Source organism: Sinocyclocheilus rhinocerous, unplaced genomic scaffold (genome assembly GCF_001515625.1).
Source record: "Sinocyclocheilus rhinocerous isolate Xijiao unplaced genomic scaffold, SAMN03320098_v1.1 scaffold557, whole genome shotgun sequence".
Lineage (NCBI taxonomy): Eukaryota > Metazoa > Chordata > Actinopteri > Cypriniformes > Cyprinidae > Sinocyclocheilus > Sinocyclocheilus rhinocerous.
This window is the reverse complement of record NW_015633548.1, coordinates 575,570-582,461: the sequence shown is the minus strand read 5'-3', so window position 1 is coordinate 582,461 and position 6,892 is coordinate 575,570. Positions and strand designations below refer to the sequence as shown.

The 6,892-nt window shown below is 37.9% G+C and overlaps 1 long non-coding RNA gene across 1 annotated transcript in view; it reads left to right on the top strand.

The window, feature by feature from the left end:
- Positions 1–1,542: 1,542 nt before the first annotated feature.
- LOC107744516 (uncharacterized) overlaps positions 1,543–6,892 on the top strand; it is a 70,416-nt gene continuing 65,066 nt past the window's right edge. Inside the window, exons 1-2 of the long non-coding RNA XR_001640485.1 lie at positions 1,543–1,942; positions 2,025–2,205. This is a non-coding gene — a long non-coding RNA (uncharacterized LOC107744516). The remainder of the gene's footprint in view (positions 1,943–2,024; positions 2,206–6,892) is intronic.

Here is a 6,892-nt window from a genome sequence, read left to right as displayed (position 1 = left end):
TTTCAAAGGGAAACATTTGTGGTTCAATAGGTGTTAAAAGCGGACAAAGTGATTAAAATACGTGGAGAATTTAAGCGTGGTTGAGTTACCTAGAGTGGAAGACAGAACGAGGGCAATTCATCGGTCTTATGCCTCTCTTCATCGAATAAACAGGTAAGTTAAAATATATTTTAAATGAGAGACTGTGTCGGAACTACATTGTAGTCAATACGAAATCATATTCGCCTTGACATTATTTAGTGACTCCGGACCGTAACATTCCTGGAAGATGCGTTTTCAAGGGATCGTATGCATACTTCAAAACGTGCCCTAACTCATTTTATGGCATGTTAGATAGCCACACGGAAGCATATTTTCCCATTCAAATATTACAAGTATTCTCGTGTAATGTTTTTAATTAACTTCAACATCTGAATATGTTTCTCGAGATATTGTGCAGATATCCAACTACAAGTTTTCGCACATTAGAAAGTAAACTCCGGAGCCTCGTTAGCTTCATTAGTATCCCTTTGTGAATATGGTTAGGAAAAGACTCTGGGGACTTTATTAATGAAGCCTGCAAAAATCCTGTGCGCGTCATAATCTGCAGAAAGATTACCAGTGTATTTGATCAAGGGTATTTTGGGCGGATAGCCTAGACAGAGCTACTTTAATGTTTCATAACTGTGGATTCAGAAGGAATTTATATTATACAGGGTGCCACTTATACAAAGACTATCCGGGGGTTCAGCTGGGGGGCGGAGGTGGAGGCGGGGGCGCTTCAAACACATGCCTCCAGTGGCTATCATTGGTACCACATGGAGAGAAAAAAAGCTTGTGTTTGTCTTGTGAGAGCACAAATAGTTTGTTAGCCTACACACTTGAAAAGAATGTGGAAGATAGACCGAGGAAGACACGCAAACTTATTTTCACACCATACTTTGAGAGCTTTTTCAGTAGCCCACAGCATCTCTCTCTCATGCATCTTGACTTCTCAAGCTCATCCTTGTTTTTTACCTGTACAATACCACTTTTATAATGAAAAAGTAATTTTATCTGCTTTTTGCTAAATTTGCAATTTTAACAATTATTTTCGGCAGCACAATGTTTTAGATTACATTTTATAGAATAATAATAGCGATTTAGGGTATGCTATTTGGCCTAAAATGAAGGCCATAGCCTATAGCCTACTACTTTTTACGGGCCAATCTTTCGTTTTCACCTCCATGGGGGTTCGAGCTTTAATTAGGGCAATCGATAAGTCTATTCAATATAAAATGCGCATTGGAATTCGGGGATTATTGGAATTTTTTGCATCGATAGAGTATCCTATTTTTCTTAAAAATATCTTATATCTTATAAATATCCCTTATTATGGATAGCAGTGATTTTTTTCCCTCTACAATCGATGTAGACCGCTATTTTGACTCTCAATATCTGTTTTTATGTGGACCTTGAGTCTGTAATAAAGATTGAAGATTGTTGCTCACACTAGCGTGGCGTGTTTTACATCAGACCCAGTTTCTGCAAATGCTGGCAACAGGCTAGTACATTTGTGAATATCTCTGTTACAGTAGCTATCAAAAGGTGGTTCCCCAGGTTTTATCAGCGCTCGCGTCCAGTGTGTCACAGCTGACGTCGACTGACACTCGGTGGAAGTCCCTCTCCTTCCCTCGCGCTTTTTGTTCTCCGGTTTTGCTTCATTCGAGAGGGTTCGTCTTATTTTCATCACCTCGAGCTTCACGCGGGAGCCGTTTGTCTATATCAATGTGCATTAATGTAGGAGACACCGTGGAAGAGATAAGGTGAGATAACCTTGTTGATAACAAAGAGCACTACGTGAAGGTCTGCGTTTGATTGTGACATTGGCGGACTTGTTACTACCACGCGCTTTGTAAACTCGACTTCTGTATAGTCTGTGTGTTTAACTGCATTGACGGCGGTTGATAAATGTCGATAGAAGGTACGAGAACCATCACTTTCCCTCTGATGTTAACCCCCCCCCCCCAATGCACTTTTGTTTATTTACAATGTGTTTCTTGCAGAGCTCTTATCTCCTCACCTGGCACCTTTGTTTTGGATTTGCCAAGGATTTCCTAAAGCGACAGTGGGTATACTCGACTGAAGGATTTCGGGTTTTAATCTGAATCGGGATCTATACATCCAAACTGGGATCTATGAGCGGAAAAGTGGCTAAGCCTAAAGAAGAAAAGGATGCTTCAAAGGGTAAGAAGAGTCTTGAAACGTCTCGATTGCTCTCACAGGTTTAAAGCGACCGTGATCTCATTCATCTTCCACTCATTGCATTGTTGCTCAATTGTGAAAACATAAAAGCAGAATTGAAATTGGCAAATATAAATGTAAAACGTTTATGAGAATAATACATAATGATTAGCAGCTCTGCTGAATAACAAAAAACTGCCACCTGATAAAGACCGCACAAATTTCATTCAGTCTGTTCTGCAGAGATGAATGATTGGGCTGTCGCTTTAACGTAATCTGCAATAAAACCAATGAATATTCCATTCAAATTCCCCTTTGTCCTTCCTTGCACATTAAGGTAGGTCTGACTAACTGTTCAAATATTTATCACATTTGCAACGATCTGCGCTGTGTGATGACGCTTAATCGTTTGTTTGGGTAGCTACTGCGCAAATGACCTATTGCGTAAAACTGAGCTTCTGCATGTCTCTGAAACAGCCGCGCTTCAACGGGTTGTAAACTGGCCAACCATTGCCATGGAGACAAAGGGGCTACAGGGTTGCCAAAGAAACCTCCGCGCGATTAATTGATGTGCATGCTGTCTGCTGAGGGGTTTTCATTTCAGTTTACAACGACATGAATATGCTGTGCTCCTTTGTTCCGACTGATGAAATCCCACAGTGTAGTATAGCCCGATTACCTCTAAAATAAACCTGGCACTGTATATTACCAATGTTGTTGGCAAACGGACAAATTCCTTTTGTTCCTCTTTTGTATAAATTAATAATTAATTTGTTTTTGCATAAAAGTAAATGCAAAATAATAATCGAACTTAAAAGCAAGCAACTTCTAATAGATATTTTTATAGTTTACCATACAATAGAAAATCTAGAGTGACTTGACTTGGATTCTTTCAAAGAATCGGTTCTCTTTGATTCTTTTTGTCAAGTTAATTAAATTTTTCCATAGACTCACTAATATAAATGCAGTGCTGATCAGAAATAAATATGAGTGATTGCTTTGTTTTATTTTGAAAAAATGTTGTTCATAAATATTGTTCATTAAGTATTAGTAAAAAAAAACTGTTCTTGAGGCAAACAAAAGAAATCCATTCCTTTAGGCACAGAATGAACAGACAGCTATCTTAGCATTATGCTATATAATTCCAGCATATCCTCATGTATTTTTTATTATTAGTGTTTGTAGTAAATGTACAGCAGACTTTGTTGAATACTGCCAGGAGTTAATTTTTCTTTTTGTTTTAGGCAGCATTTTGTCAACGCATTGTATGTGACTCATTCACTCAGCATGCTGGCTTTCATCTTATTTGTTTTGAGCTATTATGAAACACATTGCAGTGGCTGCCTCTACATCATTAAAACTTTCAGGATTCCATTAACTTTGGTGTTCTCACCATCCCTTGTAGTTACTCTGGATTTAATGCACTGAAACAAATTTGGAGTAGAATTTACTTGGAAAAAAGCCTGGAAACAATTTTCACTCAGAAAAGGCTAGTTAATTTACAAAAATTTGCCAAAGCCTAAACATAATTGTTAGTAGCTTTAAGTAGACTTTTTAAAGTTAAGTTTACTTGGGAATTCCCAGTAAATTTTATTGACTCATTGTTTGTAAATTTTACTTAAGTAATGCTACTGTAAAAAATTGTGCTGATAAATAACAGTAATTTACTGCATGTGTGAAAGTTTAGGTTTTCTGTTCTCTGTATAAGCATGAGCAGTGCTGTCATTGAGCTCATCTGTGTTTTCATAGAAACTATGCTAAGTCATTCACACTTTGTGTGTTTAGTAGCTACACTGTTAAAAGTGGATTTGTGCAGTTTTTGCATAAAGGGTTATCTCTGCTTGATCTAACCCGGTTTTGGTGTAGCCCAATGACGTCAAGTTGATTCAGTCATATTAAATAATAATCTTGATTTATAGACGTTCGTCATTAAAGGGTTAGTTCACCCAAAAATGAAAATTAGCCCATCAGTTTTGCCAGAAAACATCTTGATGATCCCCAAGACTTTTGGGAAAATACTCTGTGGACTGACGAGACAAAAGTTGAACTTTTTGGAAGGTGTGTGTCCCATTACGTCTGGCGTAAAAGTAACACTGCATTTCAGAAAAAGAACATCATACCAACAGTAAAATATGGTGGTGGTGGTGTGATGGTCTGGGGCTGTTTTGCTGCTTCAGGACCTGGAAGACTTGCTGTGATAAATGGAACCATGAATTCTGCTGTTTACCAAAAAATCCTGAAGGAGAATGTCCGGCCATCTGTTCGTGACCTCAAGCTGAAGCGAACTTGGGTTCTGCAGCAGGACAATGATCCAAAACACACCAGCAAGTCCACCTCTGAATGGCTGAAGAAAAACAAAATTAAGACTTTGGAGTGGCCTAGTCAAAGTCCTGACCTGAATCCTATTGAGATGCTGTGGCATGACCTTAAACCGGTTCCTGCTCGAAAACCCTCCAATGTATATGCATAGATGAGTGGACCAAAATTCCTCCACAGCTCTGTAACAGTATCGCAAACGCTTGATTGCAGTTGTTGCTGCTAAGGGTGGCCCAACCAGTTATTAGGTTTAGGGGGCAAACACTTTTTCACACAGGGCCATGTAGTTTTGCATTTTGAATTGAACTCAGGTGTGATAAACCACAGTTTTAACAGGGGGGCAAACACTTCTTCACACAGGGCCATGTATTTTTGGATTTTGTTTTCCCTTAATAATAAAAACCTTCATTTAAAAACTGCATGTTGTGTTCACTTGTGTTATCTTTTACTAATATTTAAATTTGTTTGATGATCTGAAACATTAAAGTGTGACAAACATGCAAAAAAATAAGAAATCAGGAAGGGGGCCAACACTTTTTCACACCACTGTACACCTAGAATGACTTGAGGGTGAGTAATTTATGGGCTAATTTTCATTTTTGGGTGAACTAATCCTTTAAGTTACAGAAAGTACTATCACAGTTTTTATAGCATTATATTGGCATGGCTATTAGAAAAAGGACAAATTGTTGCAACAGCGTGCAAGCTTTTAACACACTGGAGCCATGCTGATACAGATGATTAAGAAGTTTGAATCTGTCGTGAAATTCACACAAATCACATCCCTCTTCTCTCTCTCTAATAATTTCCAGTTTATCATCAGTATCTCTCTAATAAAAAAGGCAAAACACAAACTTAAGAATACAAGCTATATTTTCCAAACATTGACTGTGTTATGAATTTCCAGTTGAATGTGGCTTATTTACGGATTGATAAATATCAGTCCACCATTGCACTGCAATTTAGGCCAGTGGCGCTGAATGCACAAGGGCACATGACTACAGCACAGGCTAATTAGCCGGAGGATGAATGCCACAGGCTCTGGACTGGCTGAGCAGGGCTTGCGAGTCTTTCATATTTTCTTGCAGATGAATTCATCTCCAGGCCAGATGCAGTGCCAAATCAATAGGCATCCAGAGCATAATTTAGAGAGGCTTCATTAATCACAAAGCAGCAGAAGGTTTTTTTGTGCCCCGGTCTGACACCTGCTCTAATCATCTTGGCATAGCGACACCCTGACTGCTGCAGCATCCAAATCCACTGATGCTGTGACTGGAGGTGAAAAAAAACATGCTGTCTTGATCTGCTGGACCCAAGTAAATTAAATAGCTGAATATGACTTGTGGATAAAGGGATGTTTTGTACAGTGCCATGTTTCAGCACTGTAGGTTAAACCGTGCCAGTAACATAAAAGAGAAGAGTTTGAACTTGTTGTTTGGATGTTGCCAACCGCATTTCACACACAAAGTGAGGGGAAACGGATACTTTGACATAAATAAAAGGCAAAAGTGCTTTCCTTATGTTCCTGAATTAATATTACATTAGTTACATACTGTAAGTATTACAGTATTACATAATTAAGCAGTTTTACAGAAGCAAAAGTGTTGTTGATCTGAGTATCAGTATGATATTTAGTACAACAAATATATGATATCTATCTGTAGGATTTTTAAATGTTTTTGAAAGTCTCTTATGCTCACCTAGACTGCATTTATTTTAATTCAAATACAGTAATATTGTGAAATATTATTACAATTTAAAATAACGCATTTTCTATTAGAATATATTTTAAAATGTAATTTACTCCTGTGATGGCAAAGCTGAACTTTCAGCTACCCGTACATCAGTCACATAATCCTTCAGAAATAGGCCTAATACTAAAATTCCAAGATTTGGTGCCTTTTCAGGATTCTTTTGAATAGAATGTTCAAAAGAAAGAAGTTTATTTGAAATGGATATCATTTGTAACATTATAAATGTTATTACTGTCACTTTTGATCAGTTTAAAGGGGTCATATGATGTTGCTAAAAAGAACATTATTTGGTGTAATGGAAGGTTCAAAAAACACATTATTTTCCACATACTGTACATTATTGTTTCTCCTCTATGCCCCGCCTTTCTGAAACGCGTTGATTTTTACAAAGCTCATCGTTCTGAAAAGCGAGGTGTGCTGTGATTGGCCAGCTATCCAGTGCGTTGTGATTGGCCGAATACCTCAAGCATCACCATATTGTGATGCCCTGTCAGGCCGGAGTGATGACTCAAAAACAAGAAAACATGAAAATAAAATTTTTGGCACAGAAATACTCCGTCATACGTCCAAATAGTTTTTTGAAACTTTGTCCATGCTTAGCATGAGAATCCAACTCTTTA